Below are 19,947 nucleotides of genomic sequence, written 5' to 3' on the forward strand. Positions count from 1 at the left end.
TACGGGGAAAAAGGCCGTCATAATTCATTGGAAAATTTCAAATTCGGTTTTACCGCCAACCAGTCGAGTTGTGTTTGAAACGTGCGTGCGCGAGCAATGCCCTTTCCCTTCGTTCCTCGAGAACCGCGTATGTGTGTGTGTTTTTTTTTTTTCTCCTTCGAGAGCTACCTGTAGTCTGTAGGGTAAATAAATTCAAACGGGAATCGCGATTATCCGTGTTTCTCTGGGCACGGTTTGAAGGGCGCTTTTCTACCTGCCCGCGATCCTACCTATCTACCTACAACCTCTGCGTTACGAGGGTTCCAGATCGCATCCAAGGGTCGATTTATACCCCTCCGCGACGTACGTTACATTTTCCTTTTCATTGGTACCTACTGAACGCCGTGCGTTCAAAGCTAGAACGATGTTCGTTCGGTTTTCTAAAAGCATCTCGAGACGATCGTGCACGGTTGTTGCTTTTATTTTTCTAGGAGAAAGGAAATCCAGTACGTCTTGAGCAAACGAGATTTTTCACGATCCGTTGCTCGTTATAACGTTAATTACTTCTTCGAAACGGACCTCCTTTCTCGCGAACGAAACGAAACGGTAAAGGACCTCGTTTGCACCAGTCGATCGACGATTGCCTTGTAACGAGTCTCGATCGATCCGCGAGAAAATTATTTATCAAATTAGCAAACTCGAGCGTTCGCGATCTTTGGTAAAATCTAAATAGTGCACCCGAGTTGCGAAATCCCGAATTTCTTTTAAGTTTCGAGGGCGAAGCGCGAAATCGAATCGAAGCTGGGACGCAAGATTTGACCGCGACGTTGAACAAAGAGCGAGGAGCCAGGATGCGCCTGCTTGGAAACGGAACGAATTAATCGATGTCGAATGATGGGTTTGCCGGTTGGTCGGGGGGGGGGTGGAAGGTGGGAGGTCGAACGAAAAAAGAAGAAAAGCGAAGAAAAGAAAAGAAACGGAAAGAGAGGTGAGTGGAATTAAAGGGTGTCTGCAGAGGAGAGGGAAAGGTGGGAAAAAGATGGAAGAAGAGAGGAAGAGAGGAAGTCGACTAGGGGATAGGGTGAAGGACGCGAAAGAGGCAGACGCATTTGAGGAACAAAGGGGGTGAAAAGGAGCCGTGGTTAGGGGCGGAAGAACGCTGAGCTGCCAATCAGTCATTAATTAGAAACTACTCGAAAGTTACGCACCCCATGGTTAGAGAGAAAGAAGGAAGACGAACTTTGCTATCTATTTTGGAAGGATTTCCATGAAACCCCCTGTAATTAAAGGAACGGAAGAAGCGTATCAAGAATGTCAGTCGATTTTTTCGCGAATTATCACTCGTACGTCAATCTACGTGACGAAATTTGACTGTTTCGAGCGATCCAATTAACGACAAAGGATCGTTTATTAATAACCACCCACGCAACGATTCCTACGCGAAATGCGTGCTTCCTCCCTTCTCGCACCCACTCTTATTTTTCTCAGATATATTTTCATCGCATCTCGCTGCTCGTAGAGCACGTATTTCCGTGAAATTTTGCGTCGATCGAATGCGAATCGTTTTCATAACCAGCTTACATAATTCGTCCTACGGCGGACAATGAGATTGCGTAACGCCGTTTCGTCGTTGCCAGTTGTAAAACGTTAATAAGGGAAAACGGTACCGCGTTTCGCGTTTCGATCCCGCTCCCTGAAACCCTGTCGAACAAACAAACGCGACCGACAACGTGATTTGCCTTACGCGACCGCCAAAAGATTCCAAAGTCCCTCGACCTCGGATACCGCGGCGCTTATAATCCGCTTCCATTTTCCTAATGAAACTCCCCTGTTTCGCGACCCTCCTCTCTCCTCGACGAAACGCGCTCGATCGTACTCGGACGAATTTCCCAGCGTAACATTTACCTGTTCGATTATTTTACAGGGATGCCTTTGCGTTTGATTCGTTCAAAGTTTCAGGATCCTTCTCACAAGGGCACTGCTTCCGCGCGAATAAAACACAGGCTTTCTAATTAATATTTAAAATTTTCTAATTAAAAACAAAGTTTCAAGATATATTTCGCGTTTTCGTTTGCGAAAAAAAAAGAGCGACTCGCTAGGTGGAAGACTGATTGGTCGAGGAAAATGTTCGAAACGGTACACTGGTTTCTCGATCGCTTTCAGAGGCAACAGACGTCGGCAATTAAGCGTTCGTCGCTAAGGAAAGCGAAGCCCACGAGAGGGGTGGGAATAGGGGGCAGGAAAAGTCCGGGCAAACGGTTACAAGTATTCCATTGAGGAACGTCGATGCATCCCCTGCTCGTAGGTATACTAATTATTGGGTCGATGTTGGGTTGCACAGTGGAGGGTGAAGAAGCACAAGAGGATAGACGACCGGGCTGGAATCGGTTCGGTGGGGCGAAGCTGAAATTTTAAACGGCCGATACTTCGCGTGCCCCTTTATAGACGACTTCGCAACCGCGATCATCACTAATGGATGCGATTATCGATTTCACGAGAGGATTCGATGCCTAACTTGCTTTCGACGAGCCTCCTTTTCGAAGGAACGACTCGGTAACGTCAGTGAAAACGTTGCTGCTGATTTTCTTACGAGAAAGCGGATCAACGCGACTGACTATTCAGCTGGTAGACGACAAACGTTGCCTAAGCGCAGGGGAAACAAAAAGCACGAGAAACCGGGGCAACCAGAGGATTAGTTACCTATATAAACACACGTGAATCAACTAAATAGAAACGCGAGGTTTTTCTTTTTATCATTGCCAAGCTATAACGGATAGTCTAAAGAACAATTTTAAGTTAATTACCGCCCGGTAACGCTCGAAGCGTGAAATTTCGCGTGATGTCGGTGGCGATCGACAGGTGTTACACTCTTGGATATTCGTAACGCGAAAGGTCCACTTTTAGCGGACGTGCTTCCAAATATTAATAAAGTATCTTACAATTAGAAGAGCATGAAAAGTCGTTGATGAAATTTCGGAAAGGCTGGCCCTCGTTTCATCCAGGGATCGATGGTATTCGCGTATTGAGCTTTTCATCAGGATCCATTATCTTCCGGTTTACGACGATGGGTTCGAGCTGCAGGAAGCAATCAGCTGATTGACAGCCGAAAAACGAGTGGAAAGGAGGCCTAATGGACGCGTTAGCGACCGTGTTCGCGTTTTCAGGAAAAGGCTGCGTGCGCGATGAAATTGGCGTTGGTCCAAAGAAACGTCCGGCTGGCTGACTTTTTTTGTCGATTCGTGTTCGCGTGGCTCTCTTGTTTACGTCGAATGTTGGTTCTCGAATCAGACCGAAACAAGCAGAGGCCGCGCAATCGCAACCTGAATTTCAGAGAAGAGAAGGCAACAACGAACGAAAAGTTGTGAGAAGGAATGGTAATCGAATGGAGTCAGGTTTTCCGACGCAGGAAAAAATGCTCCTTCTTCAGGGTTTGCTTTTTCCTCTCTCCCTCTCTCTTAGCACGATTTCCTTTTTCCGGTCTGTTTTTTTCTTTTGCTCATTTTTTTTTTTTTTTCGTTTGTTCGAGTTGACGTCACGAAGAAAAAGAGAGGAAGGAGAGGAAATAAGGAAAGAGAGGTTTGAGTGTCGACACCTCGACAGAAGGTTGTAGCCGGGCGAGGAGAACTGGAATCGGGGTTGGTACTCGAGGAACGGGGTGCCGTTGGCGGCAATTATTATCGCCGGCTGACAGGTAAGAGGCGACTCGGTGTGCCGCTCGGGGAGGCTAATTGCCGGCAGCGAGACGGTACACTCCTACGAAAAGCAGGCAGCTGGATCCCGGTCGTGCTTTGACGAGTCTAATCGCTCGTGTAACGAACTGGACCGTACGATCGCAAATTACCCGTTTGCTCTTTGAGCTTGTTTGTACCTCGAGGAGACCCTCGAACGGCATTTCCAATAGCCGAGCCGCGGAAAGACTCCACTTTTCTGCTCGAAATCGCGGAAATAAAAATCTTCTCCGCTGTTTCGTCGAATAGCTAGTTGGTCCACCGCTGTCCGTATCAACGCGTAAACCGTACTGTACCTCTACCAAACCATTTCTTGCCTTTTCTTCTTTCTCTTCTCTCTCTCTTTATTTTTCTTCTTTTTTCGAAGCTACACTCGTCGACGAACCGTTCTCCACTTCACGGATCCCCGTGGAGCGTCCTTGCGAAAATCTTTCCCCGAAGAAACTGCAGCGTTATTCTATTTCCGGTTTCGAGTCGTTTCTACTCGAGGGTGGTTTTTCTTCCCTCTCTCTTTCTCCTCGCTACCAGTCCGCCCATCCACCCACATTTCACTCTCTCTTTCTGTCTCTCGGAGAGGTCTCTCGCGGACGCAGCCTGCTGTGAAATTGAAAAATTTTCGCGCGTTTTGCGGACCTCCTGCAGACGAGTCACCCGGTGTGCACGCAGACTGGCTGGATTACCGGCTAGGCTTTGAGACCCACCAAACAGACCGGAAAATATGCAGGCTGCATAATTCAGCACGCTCGTACGTGCATGTGCGTACACCGGAGATACTTGCACGCACACGCGTGCATTTCTCTGCTCGTACGCGCACCGCAACCATCTACCAGCGAAAAAACTTTCCTCCATATCCAGTTCGATTCCTGTCATTTCGCTAGCAGCTACTCTTTCTTTTCTTTCCCTTTGACCGTCCTGTTCCACATTTCCGCGACGAGTTTTCGATTTTGTTCGCGAACCTAAAAGAGGCGCCTACGAAGCATCGAGGTCAGGATTTATCTATCGCCGCAATAGCGATCGTTCTACCCTCCCTTCTCTTCGAATCGGGAGACATTAAGGTCATCGGCAGCACCCACGATCAGCGATGGGTGCTCAATGCTCTCCCTCTCTCTCTCTCTCTCTCTCTGGTTAAACTTACAACTTATTTAGGCGCGAAAATAAATTGGATTTTTAACAGTATATGATTTAACAAAATTGCAAATAATCTTGTAACGTATAAGAGAGGGGCGTTGCTCGGCATTTTTCGAGCGTGCTCTTGGTATCGTCCGTGGCACTAAAACGGTTAATAACAACCGTCACGGCCGTTTTCGTTGTCACGCGAGGAAAGTTCGTTGCATCGTCCGCGCGTTCCCTTTTCGTAATCGGGCGCTGCAAACTTTATCGCAACACAGCTGCCAGTTAGGGGAGAAGAGGAAAAATTGTGGCTGAACCGTGGCACATGCTCACCCTTGGCCTTGGCCAAGCTGATGGTTCTTTCCTCGAATCGACCACGTTTTATCCAGCAGCCGTTGCCCGAAACACACCGCTGTGTTTCACCGATTCGGTTTTCGCGCGGCGCCAGATCGATCCGGAGCAACAAGTATCTCGTCGACTCCTTCGGGCTGAAAGCAAGGAAACAGCGATGCCAGGAACGCTTTTCCTACGGAAACTTATTTTTAAACGGAAGAAGAATCTGTTGCTGGAAGCAACGGGAATTCTATGTAACGGGTGGGTGATTAATTTCGCGGCGGTTTCTGGCGATTGAGAAATGAATGTTGCTGTAAGCGACGAGAGGACGGGACGAAACGACGTGGTTGAAAGCGAAATGTCAATGGGCGGTTCGTCTTGAATTGACCTCGTTACGCCGAATTTCGTCGGCGATGCGAGAGTCTAGCAGCAGGCTTGTTGGGAAGGGTCAGGGCCCGCGCCTACTTGCCAGACGATATTTTCAGGTCGGACAGTAAGGCGTACAAATGTTTGGCGCTGGCGGTCGTCGAGACGCGACTACAGGTCACTCACCGAATATGAGCAAACCGCCAGTCGCCTCCTCTTCTACTGCACTCGACCCGACCGCGGCTGACAGCGACCGACCGAGTGCCTCGATTTCGAATTCGTTTCGCGTACGAACGCGTTCGCCAGCGAATACCATGCTTGCAACAACCGTCTCGAAAACGCCTCTTCCATCCAACTTTTCTTACAATTTTCCACGCGTTTCGCGCCGTTTCTTTCTTCTTTCAAACGTTTCAACTCGTCCAATTATCGCAGCAGTTACCGAATGAACGTTTAAAACGATACAAAATTCATGTTTCCCGAAAGAAGGCTTTTCTGGATGTTTACAGGCGTCGAGCGACGACCGGAAGAGAGCGACAGAAATTCGATGGATCGCGCGCAGATGGCTGGATCCCGACACAGGATACGCATACAGGAGAGTAGGAATAAAGAAAAAAGGAAAAAGAATAAGCGGGATCCGACCGCGTGCAAACCACTCATCGCCGACCATACTTAACGATAAAAGTGTACCGCGTCAATGACCTTGCGTATGTACACATGCGTGCGGGCTAAAAGCGCAGGCGGCGAATAAAATGCATTTCCATGGCTTGGAAAGCGTCGAATTTCAACCGGTCCTACCTCTGTCTTACCTACGCGTTGCACTCGTGCAATTACGAATCTCACTTACCTAGACCAGACGTGGTACACCGTCTTTCCGGATCGAAATCGTTGGCCAAAGTTGTCGAACGACGCCGCATTCTTCGTGCTTGTTCGAGGTTCGAGCAAAAAGGGCTCGCTGGCCTCCGCTCTGGTCGGCCATTAATAAGCCACGAGGCTTCTCCGTTTACAACGGCTCCGGGTCAGGTTAATCGGATTTGCGACCAGGCCAGTGACGAACTTTCCTCGTCGAAAAAACACTTTCGATCGATCGCAGGCTCGCGAAAAGTCGAACGACGATTACCCGACTACGAGCTCGCTATTTCTACTCTCTGTCTTACTATTTTCTTTTTTCACCGTTCTAACACAATAGAATTACCTATTCGTCGATTGAACACGGTATACGGGTATCGATTCATATTCCAGCGCCATCGATTCGCGCGTTACAATCGGCTAAACTAGCGCGTGAACGGCACAGTAAACGTGCGAAGCAACCTATTGTAAGTTAATAAACGCTATTTTCGCGCTTCGCGTCGAGAGTTTTGACGCGCGTTAAATTGCTATGCGCGTGAGTCATACGGCGGGAAACGTGAATATTCGAACGGGTTGAATCGATTCGACGCGAGTTTCGCGTCACTTTGAAAACTAACGGATCGCGAAAGTTTGCGAAAAGCTGGAAAGGAAAAAGGAAAAAGGGATACGTGGACGCGCGATACTTTCGGTGTAGACTGTACGCGAAACGGCGGGACATTTATTTCGCCGCGCGTTGCGGCGAACGCAACGAGTTCCCCCGTGCGGAAGGTTAGGGCCGGATGTCGGTGGAGAAAGTTTTGACCGAGCACGCACGAGCCTCACCCTGGCCGCCGAAAGGCCTAACGGCTGATTTGGGGTAGGTCCTGGTTGAGCCGCCTCGACCAACCTCCTTCCCGTTCTACCGGCTCGCTGCCCGCAAAAAGAGGGAGACACACGCTCCGATCGAAGGGAGCAACGGGTTCCGCCTGAAGAAGTTTTGTCGGCCACGCTAGTCCCTCGAACGCTTCGCTTCCTTTCCTTACCTTTCGTTTCGTTGCGAAACACGCTCCACGCGACGCGCTTCTTGGAAGAAACTTTCTTTTTTCCTCCCTTTTTGCTTTTCTTTCTGCTAATACCCGATGAATGGCAGAGGGAAAACAACCCCCAGCTATCAACATCAAATGGTTATTACTTCTTTGAGCGCGAAATGTTTCTTTTTTCTTCTGTTGATTTTACAATCGTAGAAGAAGAAACAAAGTTACGTTAAAAAAGAATATTACGGCAGTGCTTTACAACCCGAAACTGAATCTACTGTGGTAATCAGACAGATCGTTCGGTTTCGTTTAACCGATAAATCGTGCACGGGACAAATAAATTCGACGAGAACGCACGTTCTTCCCCATTTTAGTACGACCCGTTTCCTGCAACCTGCAAAATACCAGGCTTTTGTTTCGACGAGGAGCGCGCGTCTGGTATGAAGAACTAAAAAGGGGCCAAAATCGGGGGAGTTTGTGGGGTTGTTGAAAACCAACCTCGACGAATCAACGCGTTCATCGATTTTTATAGTTTGTGTAATTTACGTGAGTCATTCGCCTCGATCCATACGCTACGACGCGCCTTTCCCTTCGAACAACGGAGAACAATACGAACGAGAGTATTTTCCTTGAATTTTCTTTCGAACGTCCGAAAGGTAGTTTGTATTTTCAATTTGCGAGTATACGAATTAAAGAATTTCTCTCGAGTTGAATCGACAATATCTGTCCGAATGGCGAGTCGAGGTGGCCTACCAACTTTTCCACCCCATCGTAAATGAGTACAAACCGAAGGAGGGGAATAGTTTCCAAGTTTGTTGCCGCGAAACTTTGCCAGTGTCCGAGAAAGAATGGAAATTCAACTCGCCGCTGCTCTAGAGAGCAGCTCGTGCTTCGACTACGTTGCGTTCTGAATCATGTATCGAATCAAATCGATCGATGACGCGACGATTATACTAGCTAACGACTGTACGCTGCAATCGTGACGAACGCGATCAGGGACAAGCCGTTGTTTCCGTCACCATAGATCTCGTGTGATACCGATATTGAGCCGGCTGAAAATTTGGGAAATCTGGGAAATTCGGCAGGAAGAGAAAGAGGGAAGAAGACTTGGGCGAATGCTTATCGCTCGGTGACATTCGGTCGCGTGCTTACGCTCGAGCCTCCGACAGGCTGAACGGGTGTGTCCATAGACACAATGGGCACACACGTTTGCACGTGAAATGCAGCGGACAAAGAGAGAGAGAGGGAGGGAGGGTGAAAAGGGGCGAGAGGAGAGACAGGCGCACACGTAGACGGCGGTCGTTACACACGGCCGTAATGCACACGGTATCGATCGGTGTTTTTGCGCCGTATGACAACTCGTTACGGAACGCTGATCGAAGCGCGAGCACAAAGTACACAATTACACTAGACTCGCGGTGAGCGCGCATCGTGCTCTGAAAGGAAGAAAACTGGCGGAGAGTTTCGTCTTTTCGTCCCGTTTAATTCTCTTTCCCCCTTCGCCCTTTCACATTTTCCTAGCCGTTCCCTTTATCTTCCCCGTTCTCTATCCATCCGTCGCGAGTCCTCCTCGTCTTCGATAAAAATCTTCGTCGACGAGAAGAAATATTAGCCCGACGTTTTCCTGCTTGATTTGATTTTAATATCGTCCGCGGCTACGACATCCGTTCGCTGCCGTGGGCAAAGAGCGCAATGAAAATATTTCGTTACGTAGTAGGACGATATTAGCGCGGGACGAAGAAGAAATCTTGATAAGCACGAGGATGTACCGCGACGGTGGTTCGGTTCGTCTTTGCCTCGGGAGAAAATGTCGAGCGTATTGCGTTACGCGCGGTCGAGTGGCGAAGAAACGGGGAAAATGAAGGAACGGTATCGGTCTTGAGAGACGTCGAAGGGGTGGAAAGTTGACAACGAAAGAGAAGCCGAAGAAGCACGTTGTTGCCGAGGAGGAAGGTAGCCGGATGGATGTTTGCGAAACGACGTAAGAATTAGTGAGTCGGTGACGCGTGGCGGTATCGATTCGGTTTCCTTGTAGCGCCGGATGACAGGCTAGGATAAGCCGGTACGCTTAATCGGCGTGGCACAGGGCATAGGGGTAGGTTCGCAGGGCAGGTTATGGTGAATCGGAATGCAGGATTAGTCACGGGCAAGCTCGCCTCTGGGTAACGACAGCTGCTACCACCATGCACCGTCGCCGTCATCAACGGCGACTATCGACGCCATTAACCGACGACGGATACACCGGCATGGCACCGATGGTTAGTGTCATCCACATTCTATACGGAGATTCGCGCGCGAATACCCCGTCGACGCGAAGGCTCGTTGAATACGAGGGCTTCCTCTTTCGCGCGAGCCGAGCCGCGAAGTTGCAGGGTTTCCGACCTGCCGACTCCTTGGACGATGCGAAATATTCACGTTCGATTCGAACAGGGTGCAACGACGACAGAGGGTAATCTTCCAAAGAGGGTAGAGGCTTTTTCTTTAGGAAAAACAGGGTATATTTTCCGTTTAAAAATAGCCAGCGCGTTCGACAGATGCGCCGCCGGCGCGAACAGAGTTCTTCACATTTTTTCCCGGCGTCCCCTATCGTTTGCCCGACGCTCACGAGCGGCGGCTTAACTCTTCTTCGCTTTCGAGACTGTAATTTAGAGCCGTTTCGCCATCGCGTTACGGAGAAGGAAGAAAAGGAAAGAGGGGGACGCAACGAAATTAGAGCAGACGAGTTATAGTTGCTAAACAGCGAGACAGCCGACGGTGGAGGCTAATCGTCGAGTTGGGGTGCCGTCGACCCTTCGCCGACAGCTAGGTAACGCTATCGAGTCTTGCTCACCGTTCTCCAACCTGCTTTTGAATATTTCAAGCTCTCGCGGAACCCCTTTACCTGAAAATTGATGAAACTCACGATTAGAGAAAAATTACTACAAGCTGTTTGTTTCTTTCTCTTTGAATGGTTAAACGAAAAGAAAAAGGAAGGGAAGAAGAGCGAGTGGACGTAGAGGATCGGTGAGAAAAGAAAAGCGAAGCAGTGGCCAGTTGGATGGGAGCCAAGAAGGGGCAACGGGAGAGGGCGCCAGGTGGATGATCCTCCGAAGAGACGGTTCGGAGGATGATGGGGGTCGGGAGGGCCGAAGAAAAGGGCCTCGAAGAAGAGAGGGACTAGACCGGACCGGACCGGACCGGACCGGACCTGGCCCAGCCACTCCGAAGACGAAGAAGACGGAGAACCAAGAAGGAAAGGGGGCAAAAAGGTAGAAGGGCAGGTTGGCCCAAAAAGTCGAGCAAGAGTCGAAGAACTCCGAGACGGACCAAGGACCGATCGCGGTTTTCTTGCCCCTCCCTAAACCGCTCGTTGCCTCTAGCCTTCTCATCCTTTTTCTACTTTCCTTGGCCCTTTCGTTCTTATCCAGTCCCACCGCGATCTAACCTCTCTTTCGCTCTTTCCATTCGTCTCCTCTTCTTGTTCGTCCCTCTCGAACTACGAGAGAGCTTCGTCTTGGTCTGGCCGAATGGCCGCACGCAGGTGGGACGAAGAGGACACCCAGTCCTCCGCTAACCAGCGGGGACAGGAGAGAACGACGGCACTGACCTAAAGCAACATGGTCGGCGAAGGCAGATCCCAAAGCGAGCAGAGAAAGAATGCATCGCGTCGGCTTGAAAAGAGAGCAGAGCGATGCGCGAGGAGGGATTAATGGCGACGAGAGCCGCCGATTTTTACCTTCTACGCTCCGATCGAGAAGATCGAGAATTTCGAGGTGAACGCGGTTTCGATGGCGGAACGAACACCCTCCCCGTTCAATCGTGATCTTCTCTTTCTTCTTTTTTCATGAAAATGTTCGCCGATCGTAAGACGAATTGGGTCGGCTCGTGAGATCCTTGGCACGCATCGAAACGTGTCAAGGAAAGAGGACAGTGGTGGACAGAGGAGGAATCGAGGGGGTGAAGAAGTTTCAGTTTCGTTTCAAGGAGAGACCGGTTCCCGCTGGGAACGGAAGAGACGACACGAGGATTCAGTGTTCCGACGTGGCAGATGGCGCCACCTGCGCCCGCTCGGCACGCAAAGGGCCGCAGCAGCGGCGTATCACCGGTGCAAATAGAATTTCAAGAGTTGCACGTTAAACGCTTTATGTCGCTGCCGAGCAACCTTTTACGACCTCGCGGACCGTCTCTGCGGTAATACGGCGAGGACCTTTTGAACGCTGCTGCAAAGTAACGCGCTATCCTCCTCATCCCAGTGCAAAACTTCAGCTCCCGGATAAATAAAGAACGTTTATGGATTTTTTTTTACGCCCTGCAAAGAAGAGAGGAGCGGATTAATAAAACCGCGTCCGTGACGCGATCGCGGTTACCCGATTCGAGGGTCGGGTCCTCGACGGACTCTGACGATGGTGATCGCCTAAGAAAAGGAATGGTATCGAGGCAACGAGCGCGGATTAACCGAGACTTGCCGCACCCGCTACCAGAGGGATCCGCGACACTAACTTTCTCGCAAGTACTCGACCAACTATCCATCCAAACGCGCCTGTCCCCTCCGAGGCACGGACCTGTTGGCTAGCCTTACGGCAGAGTCCGGTAACAGGTCCCTTTCCCCTTCTGTGTTATGCAAAACGACCGCCATAAGGAGGAAAAAGACGATCGAACAGGCAGGACTGGAAAAAAGTTGGAAGCGCATCGAATGTTACGATGACCTACATCGATGGCAACGTTCGAACAGTCGTCCCCGATGGTTATTAAAAAGTACGTCAGGTGGCTGGTTTTGATCTTATCGCGAAACACGATTAACTTCAGCACCGGGTACAGTTTCGGAGTTGCAAAGTTCGTCAACATTATCCTTCGCCAAAAGCGAAGAATTCGATGTCGGTGTTCGATGTGCGACGAAGATCGCGGTGGTACCGCGACGACGATTACTCGAGGAAGGTTTCGCGAGCAGCTCCAGTTTCGCGAGGAAATAAAAGCAAAGAGAAGACACGGTTGCGCATGCTAGGAAACCCAATATTCCTTGTGCACGGCCTGTCGCGGCTGCCGATCTACGTTCGATCGGGTAAGAAAAGAGAATCGAACAACGATGACGGCGAATCGAAAGAAGAAGAAGAAGCGGCAAATAGAAAAGAAACGAGAGATCGAGAGAGGCACACTGGTGCACGGGAGAGAATCGGCGCGGCGCGCAACGCGTACACGAACGACGAACTACTTTTTGCCGATCTTCTCTCCTCTGCGTACGTCTCGGCTCGTCCGGCTCTCTCTTCTCTCTTTGTCTCTTCTCTTCGCCGCTCTTCATCCTCGAGTCGTTGCACTTCTCGAGTCGACTGGCGGAGCCTCTGCACCCGATCCTACCTATACCCACCGCCCGTACTCGCCTTTGCTCGACGCTCTTCTATTTCTCTAATTTCAAAGCGCTCAAACAGGTTTCAAAATCCCGCCCGCGGAAAAATCGCGCGCTTCACCGCCTGCCCCCTCGCCCCTCCCTCTTCGTTACCTGGCTTCTCCTCTCCTTTTCTTCGTCCTATTCGAAGCGAGCTCCACTGGCACGACGTTGCGCTCGTAAATCGTCGATTCGCCGCGTGGTACCGAACCAACATTTCGTCGTCGCATTCTCCGCACCGAGAATCTCCTCCTTCTCTCCTCTTTCGTCCTCTTTCTCACGCGAGCCTCTTCTTTGCAGTGCCGCGCCTCGAAGCCACCTACCACCTTCTGCCCGGCTCCTGCCACGGTCCCGCGTCTTCCGCATTGTTCCGCCGCTTTCGGCGAGACGCGAGACGGTTGGTTCCGTTCTTTCGATCGGGGAAACGCGATGAAAAAGCCGGAAAACGGGGTGAACGTGGAAGAAAAGGAGGGTAGAGCGAAAAAAGAAAACAATACCAATTTAAGCCACATGCAGCGCTCTGGCTTCGTATTTAGGAGGATAATCGGCTTACCGAGGCGGTCTGCAGCCCACTTTCAGCGCACTGTGTCTCCGCGAATGCAGTTATTCGCCACGGTTCGAATCTTTTTCGCGCGGTCACCATCGATCCTCGATTTTATCGCGACGATTCCGAATTATATTTTAATGTTACGCGGCAACATTTTTGTTGAAAACTCAACGATTTCTTCCCGAGTGTGTTTCGAAACTTTGTCGCACAAAGTTGCAATGTAAAAGCTGTTTGGAGAGAGTTTGAACAGAAGCGAGGATGTAACACGAACGCGACAATTAATTTCCACGATAATGTAGGCACGCGTTGGTCGAGATACGATCGATGCGATTTACTCGCTTCTATTTGCTCACCGTCTATTTGTTAGCGATACTATTACCATTATTATTAAACGATTAAGCGGCTTACTCGATGCATGTAACGACATATACAGGTTACGCGGTCCACTAAATTGTTGCGATCGCGTTAGAATCGATTAGCATCGAAGCTCTGCTCTCGTCAAAACGAGTAAAACGCGTTTTCACACTTTGTTTGAAAAATATCCATTTGCCATCTAACTGAAATACAAATATCTAAAAATAGCAAACTATGCGGGTTTCTACAGATTTTCCTTTCTTTTCCTTTCCCTTCCTTTCCTCACCTACACAGGATCCCTCGAAAGTTTATCATCCGTGGCTAACGCTCGACGAGCGTTACGTGGGCGAGGTATAAAGTTTCAAGAAAAAGATGTCCTCTGTTCTCTCGGAGTATGATTGTATTCGAGAGGGAAGCGATCGGGAAGAGAGGGCTCGAGTATCGAGGACGATTCTCGAATGCAAATACCTGGCGGGCCGATATTTTTATGCGGCTCCTCGTACCGTCGCGGCCAGTTAAGCTTTTCAGCTTCCCGTTGACTTGCAGATCGCGGGCCGAATTTGAAATTTTAAAGCGTCCATCTTGTGCGCCACTTCCAGCGATCCTCGATCGACAAAAATTGTCCCGTTCGTTAGAGAACGTTTCTGCTAATTTTGTTATGACCCTCGAGTATCATCGAATGCGTCAACAGGGATAACGATCCTCCCTCTCGAAACGGAGAAGATGAGGCTATTTAAGGATAGATTTTGCGCGTCAGAGATCGCGCGAAATTATTTTGGCCCGCTAATGAACGGGCAACGAAACGATCGTTCCAATTAGCGCGAGAATATTTGCGCTAAAATTACAGGCGTTCGACGCCAGGGCGAAACCTCGCCCAACCGATGGGTAATCGATACAAAAGTCCACAAGGGTTGGGCCGCCTTAGTAGCCCCGCTCTTTTCTTTCTCTCTCTCCTTCCTTCTCCTCGTCAACGCCGCCTCTCACTATTTTTTTTTTCTCTCTTCTATTACCGAGAACGCACACAAACGCGCGTTTCGCTTCGCTTCGCCTCGCCTCGCCACGCCACCGCTCAACTGCATCGTTTCTGGAACCAACTTGCCAGCTTCGCGGACTAAAAAAGCCACGAAAAGGGAATCGCTCGATTCTCCTCGTATTTTTTTCCGCTCCACGGCTCATCCTAGCAAATTTAACCCTTTATCGCGTTACGCACCGTTCACCGGTTATCGGTCGCCATCGGATTCTTCGCCTCTCCTCAAAGAGAGCCTCGAGGGCGATTTTAAATGTCGACGCGTCCATTTTTCTTTTCTCTTCATCTTTTTTTTTCACGCGAGACGAGCTTTTTTGACGATTAAAAGCTTGGCTTGTCGCGCGACCTTAAGCTTGTTTATTTTATTTGTTTTTCTTCTAAATGAACTGCTTTGCACCGCTGCAGTGTTCTGCTATTTGAATTTGATTTCCCGTCAAAGAGACGCAAGATAAAGACGGAAGAACGATTCAAGAGGAGGAGGAAGAATCGGAGCGGCCATAGAGTGACGCGTCACTGCGCTCATTAATAATATTTTTACGCATATTACTACGTGCTTCCGGCCAACAGTCCACTCTCTGCCGGTCTGCAATTGGGCGCGCGAACGACCACGATACGTTCTCGGTGTCGTGCGTGCGTGGACTCGTGCTTTCCGGTCGTGTACCGGCTGCTCTTCCTGCGTGTCGTTCGACTAAAAAGTCTGACCAACATTTTCACTGTCGTAAATGGCGATCTCTCGATCGCATTTTTGACTTTTTCGTATGAACGTTGGAATCGATTCAGCGGATCTAACCAAATTACAAGAGTATGGACGATGAAAGTCCGCCTTCAAGCTGGTTGCGCGAGCGTTCGAGAAACGGAGCAAGCACGATGCACAGAAAGGCGCGAGAGAGCGGTGAAAAGAAGAGAAGAGAAGAGAAGAGAGGAGAAGCAAGGTAGAGACGGAGAGAGTGGTCGATCGGAGGGAATGGAAGAGCGGCGAAATAAAGGCATCCTTTTTAATGGGCAATACTAATCAATGAAATACGAAGCCGCGGGGAGTAGGAGATGTGCGTGCGGAGAGAATCGGAGAGAAACGGAGAGAAGCAGAGAAAGAAGAGAGGAGAGAAAAAAGGTAGGGAGAGGAAGAGATTGGAAAGAAAGAGAGAGAACGAGGCGGTCGAACGTGGTCGTGCAAACAAAGGGGGTATACGGACGCGGTTCTCTTTCTCCCTATCCCTCTATCCAGCTATCTCTCGGTCTCTGTCGATGGAACCCTTGCGCCTCCTCTTTCCTCTCTCTGTACCCCGTTTCCCTCTTTTTCTCCCTTTCCGCGCGTACTCGTACTCGTACTCGTACGTCGTACGCGTTGCACGCGTGTAATAGCAGCGTCTTCGTCGTTCGGTCGTGGAGCGAGGCAGAGGGCAGGATATTTTTCAGGATGGGATATTTAACGCGTTGGCTAGGTCAGTAACCCCGAGGGAGCCGGGGCCCCGCGATTGGCCGGCCTGCTCGCCGTTCTGCCACCAATTCCCGGCCCCTCATTGGCCGAGCCGGGCCCTGGACCTACACCAACACCCTGCGTGCCACGCACGTCCTACGTACCGGACCGGACTACCTATGTCCGTTCCTACGTTCTCCTACGTTCCTACGTCCCTGCTTTTACCACGCACGCACGCACGCACGCACACGCTACGTTCCCGTCTCGCTACGCGTCTCCGAGACGAGCGTCCGGCTTCCAAGTACTCGAGTTTACTACTACTGCTGCCGCTGCTGGTGCTCGCTTCTGCGCGACCGAACCACAGCTTCCTTCGCATTCGTCCTCTACTCCAGCTGACCCACCGTGGGACTCTTCGGATACCACCAGAGTATCTCTATTAACACCTTCGCGACCGCATGTTCATTATTATATTATACATATGTACGCAGCCGAGAAACGATCAAATAAACGCAAACGGTTTTGAACATTGTCGCAACGTTACATCGGCAAGATTTTCCCTCCTGCAAACTCGAAAACTTGTTGAAACGACACAACGGTAGCCGTTTATCTGCGAACCGGTGCGCGGACAAGTGATTTTTACGATGGGACGGACGGTAGGTTTAATGACTTTCGAATATTCCGTGCGTTCCTATCTGGAATTACATCGTGGCGGGATATAGCGTGCCGTTATGGATCCGTGCGTAATTCACGTGCCGCTGCATTACCGAAATTACAACGGATGATAATATTACGATGCATTTCAATCGCGAAATCCCCCGACACTTTTGCAAGCGAAATCCTGCCAATATTAAATTCGCATCGTCCCCGTGGCCGTCTGTGTTTGCGTATTGTCGTGGCCACATTCAATTTCAAGAACACCGTATGCCGTATCCCGTGCGCGTTTTCCACTGACCGGACCCGTCCGTCGCTCAGCCTCCCAGCATTCCGGCCAAATTTTTCCACCTGGCTCGATTGCAAAAAGGAAAGGGAACTTTTTCAAGAACAAATCTACCCGTGAATTTGAAACGAATCAAATGAAATGAAAAGTTTGCAGCGTTTACGCGTACAATTACGCGATATCGATTGAAAGGAACAGATACTACATGCTGTCCGGGAGTGTATACCGTTTGCAGCGATGCTTTCATGAATAATTGAGCGCGTGACGCGATATAGCTTCGACGTTGGGATTGCTTAATATTTATTGGCATCTTCCACCCGGTGATGCCCGTTTCTGAGCTCGATAGCGGGCGTATTCGGTGCGCGTAACCCTTTGCTCTGCGCCGCTTAAAATTCAATTGACACGCGAAGTAGAAAGATCCACGGGTATACCGCGATCGAAAGGCCGTTTAACGAAACCCGTATCGCCGGTTACAGGGTTGAGTCGACCTACGCTATGGTTAAGGGCCGTTAACGTCGGCGTAACGGGCAGGGAGCGAGAGAGATGGTGCGATGCGTGTATGTGGAAGGCAAGGTGAAGCAAAGGAAAGCAAAGCGAAGCAAAGCAAAGGCGTAAGGACAGCAAGAGAGGGAAGGAGATAACCGCGTTTGGATGTAGGCTACCAGAGTCACGACCTTCTTCCTCTTCCTCGCACGATCGCCGTCTCTCCTCCTCCGCCTCCTCCTCCACCTCCTCTCTCTACTTCACCGCATCTCTCTGCTCGTTCCTCTTTCTACTCGGCTTTTCCCTTTCCAGCACAGTTTCCTCGTCGCTTGGCCGGAAGTCGCGGTTCGATCGGTGAACGCAACCGTTTACGGAGTACCACTCAGTCCGTTAAGCACGATCAATTATATCGCTGACCGGTTGGATCGTTTCTGCGAGACTGGATCGCAGCTAATTATCGCGTGCGTCGCTCTTTACGACCACGGTAGCGTCGCGCTGATTTACGATCATAACTGCGGGGGGAAAAGATGTTTTGGAAGTAAACCTTTCGTTCTTTTTCTGAAATTTTTATCGCGAAAGAAATTGTCAGGCGGGTAACAGACGAGCTCTTAATTTCCATGGTTTTGCACCTTTGTCCCATACCTATCTCGCTGGTAACCCGATTTTCCCCCACTATACGCGGGATCTCACTCTCGCTCGAGAGTTTACACCGCGGCTGCACACGCTGCAAGTCCAAGTGCAACGATCGTTCAACTCGCAACGAATTCGTTCCCGTTCAACGGCGACGTCGCGTTCCTTTTCCCTTTTCACTTTCGATTTCAAACATTCTAGAAAAATCGTCGGTGAAAACGAACTGGTTGAAAGGGCAGAGTTACGCGCGACACTCTGACGTGGAGTCGAAGCAGGAAAACCGAGAGAGAAAACTAGAAATGAAATTTCGTGAATGGAAGTTTACACGTCGATTTATCTCTTACCTCGTAAAACAACAACGATCCCATCCAGGTGGCAAAGGGAGGCGCGAGTTTACTCGCAAAGGGCGTCACAAGTCACAGGCTATCCTTTTTCCCGCTCTCTCGCAACGGTGCTAACCCGCTCTTTTGAAGGCTTCAACGTGCTCGCCGTCTATCTATAGTAGCTGTTCACGCTTTTCGTCCGGCCGTGCCTCTCTGGCCGGCTCTCCTCTGAAGTGGCACTTTGGCCGAAATTCAGTTTATTCGAGCACCGCAGCTTTAAAGCTCGTCAGCCGTAATTACGCGGGAATCCACCTCAAAGGGTCTTTCGCCTACTTCGCGTTCGTGGGAAACGGACCGACCGCAATTACGCGATCGAAATTGACCTATCGATTAGGCTAATTTCGCGAACGACCACGAAAAAGTGGCAAGAAAGTTTTAACGATCCTCTTTCTCGTCGAATCTTCGCATTGGCAATTAACCGGAATGACGTTGCAATTCATTTCTATCTGTAGTTCCTTCGTTTTACGGGGTTACTAGCTCCTTTATCGTGACCTAAAAATGTTGCTGCGCCAAATATCCAAGTATCCCCCGCGTGTCTGGTGTCGATCGCGACTAGTCTGGGAGGCAGAGAGCTGCCGGTTTGTACCCGGTGTATGGCCACGTACGGCCTGAATTCTTGCTCGTTGACGGGAGCGCGAGTGCGCGCATTCTCCCGTCTCGAGAGGTCCTAGAGCGGAGCCGGCGATAGCTAGGGAAGAAGGTAGGTAGGTAGGTTGCTGGCTTGTTATCGCACCTTCCCTTACCCGGAGGGAGGATTAAGCAGCAGGGGAGACGAAGGTAGCGCTTCCAGACGGATCGAGACGAACCCATTACGATACACTGGCATCTACGTACAACCTGACTCCGCTTCTCCCCTTACCTCGCTCCCGAACCTCGACATCGATAATGAGACAATAGCTCGTTTGACTGTGCGAGTATGCTAATAACGTACCTCTTGGCCAAGTCCAAGGAGCCCGTTTCTAACCGCGTACGTAGCTTCGTGCCTTGGATCTGGATGCGAAGCTTAAATTTGGCGATCCGACCAGACGATGTTCTCTTTTTATTAGCAGATTCCAAGGGATCGAAGAACGACAAATCTGAAAAAGAGAATGATATTAGTATAAATTCTGATACTGGCAGATCGTTTAAGTTGTACGCGATTCAGCGTGGAAAAGCATCGGTATTCGCGAAAGCTGTGTTTAAGGGTAATCGTGTTTCAACGGGCGCGGTAAGTGGAATTGTTAAAAAGCCCGCGACGATCGTCGGGAATCCTGATCACGGGTAATCAGCATATTCGACGTTACTTAACGGGGGGGGGGATTCGTAAAATCAAACGAGCTGGAACAGAACGAGACCAGATCGAACGGAGCTAAGTTCCGAGAGAATCCAGCGTCGCGACTCGTTTAACGTCCATTTAAACTTTCCATCGAATTCGCTTGTTAGTCGATCCACGAAA

The 19,947-nt window shown here is 50.0% G+C and overlaps 1 long non-coding RNA gene across 3 annotated transcripts in view; it reads right to left on the minus strand.

Moving 5' to 3' along the window:
- Nucleotides 1-19,947, minus strand: part of LOC117603829 (uncharacterized) — a 120,979-nt gene that overhangs the window by 13,057 nt on the left and 87,975 nt on the right. For 2 of the 3 annotated variants that reach the window (XR_004581304.2, XR_013062990.1), the window contains exon 3: nt 19,444-19,588. This is a non-coding gene — a long non-coding RNA (uncharacterized LOC117603829). Of the gene's footprint in view, nt 1-6,360; nt 10,257-19,443; nt 19,589-19,947 lie in introns of all 3 variants that reach the window. The other variant, XR_013062991.1, reaches the window with a different exon arrangement.

Source organism: Osmia lignaria, chromosome 11 (assembly GCF_051020975.1).
Source record: "Osmia lignaria lignaria isolate PbOS001 chromosome 11, iyOsmLign1, whole genome shotgun sequence".
Classification (NCBI taxonomy): Eukaryota; Metazoa; Arthropoda; class Insecta; order Hymenoptera; family Megachilidae; genus Osmia; species Osmia lignaria.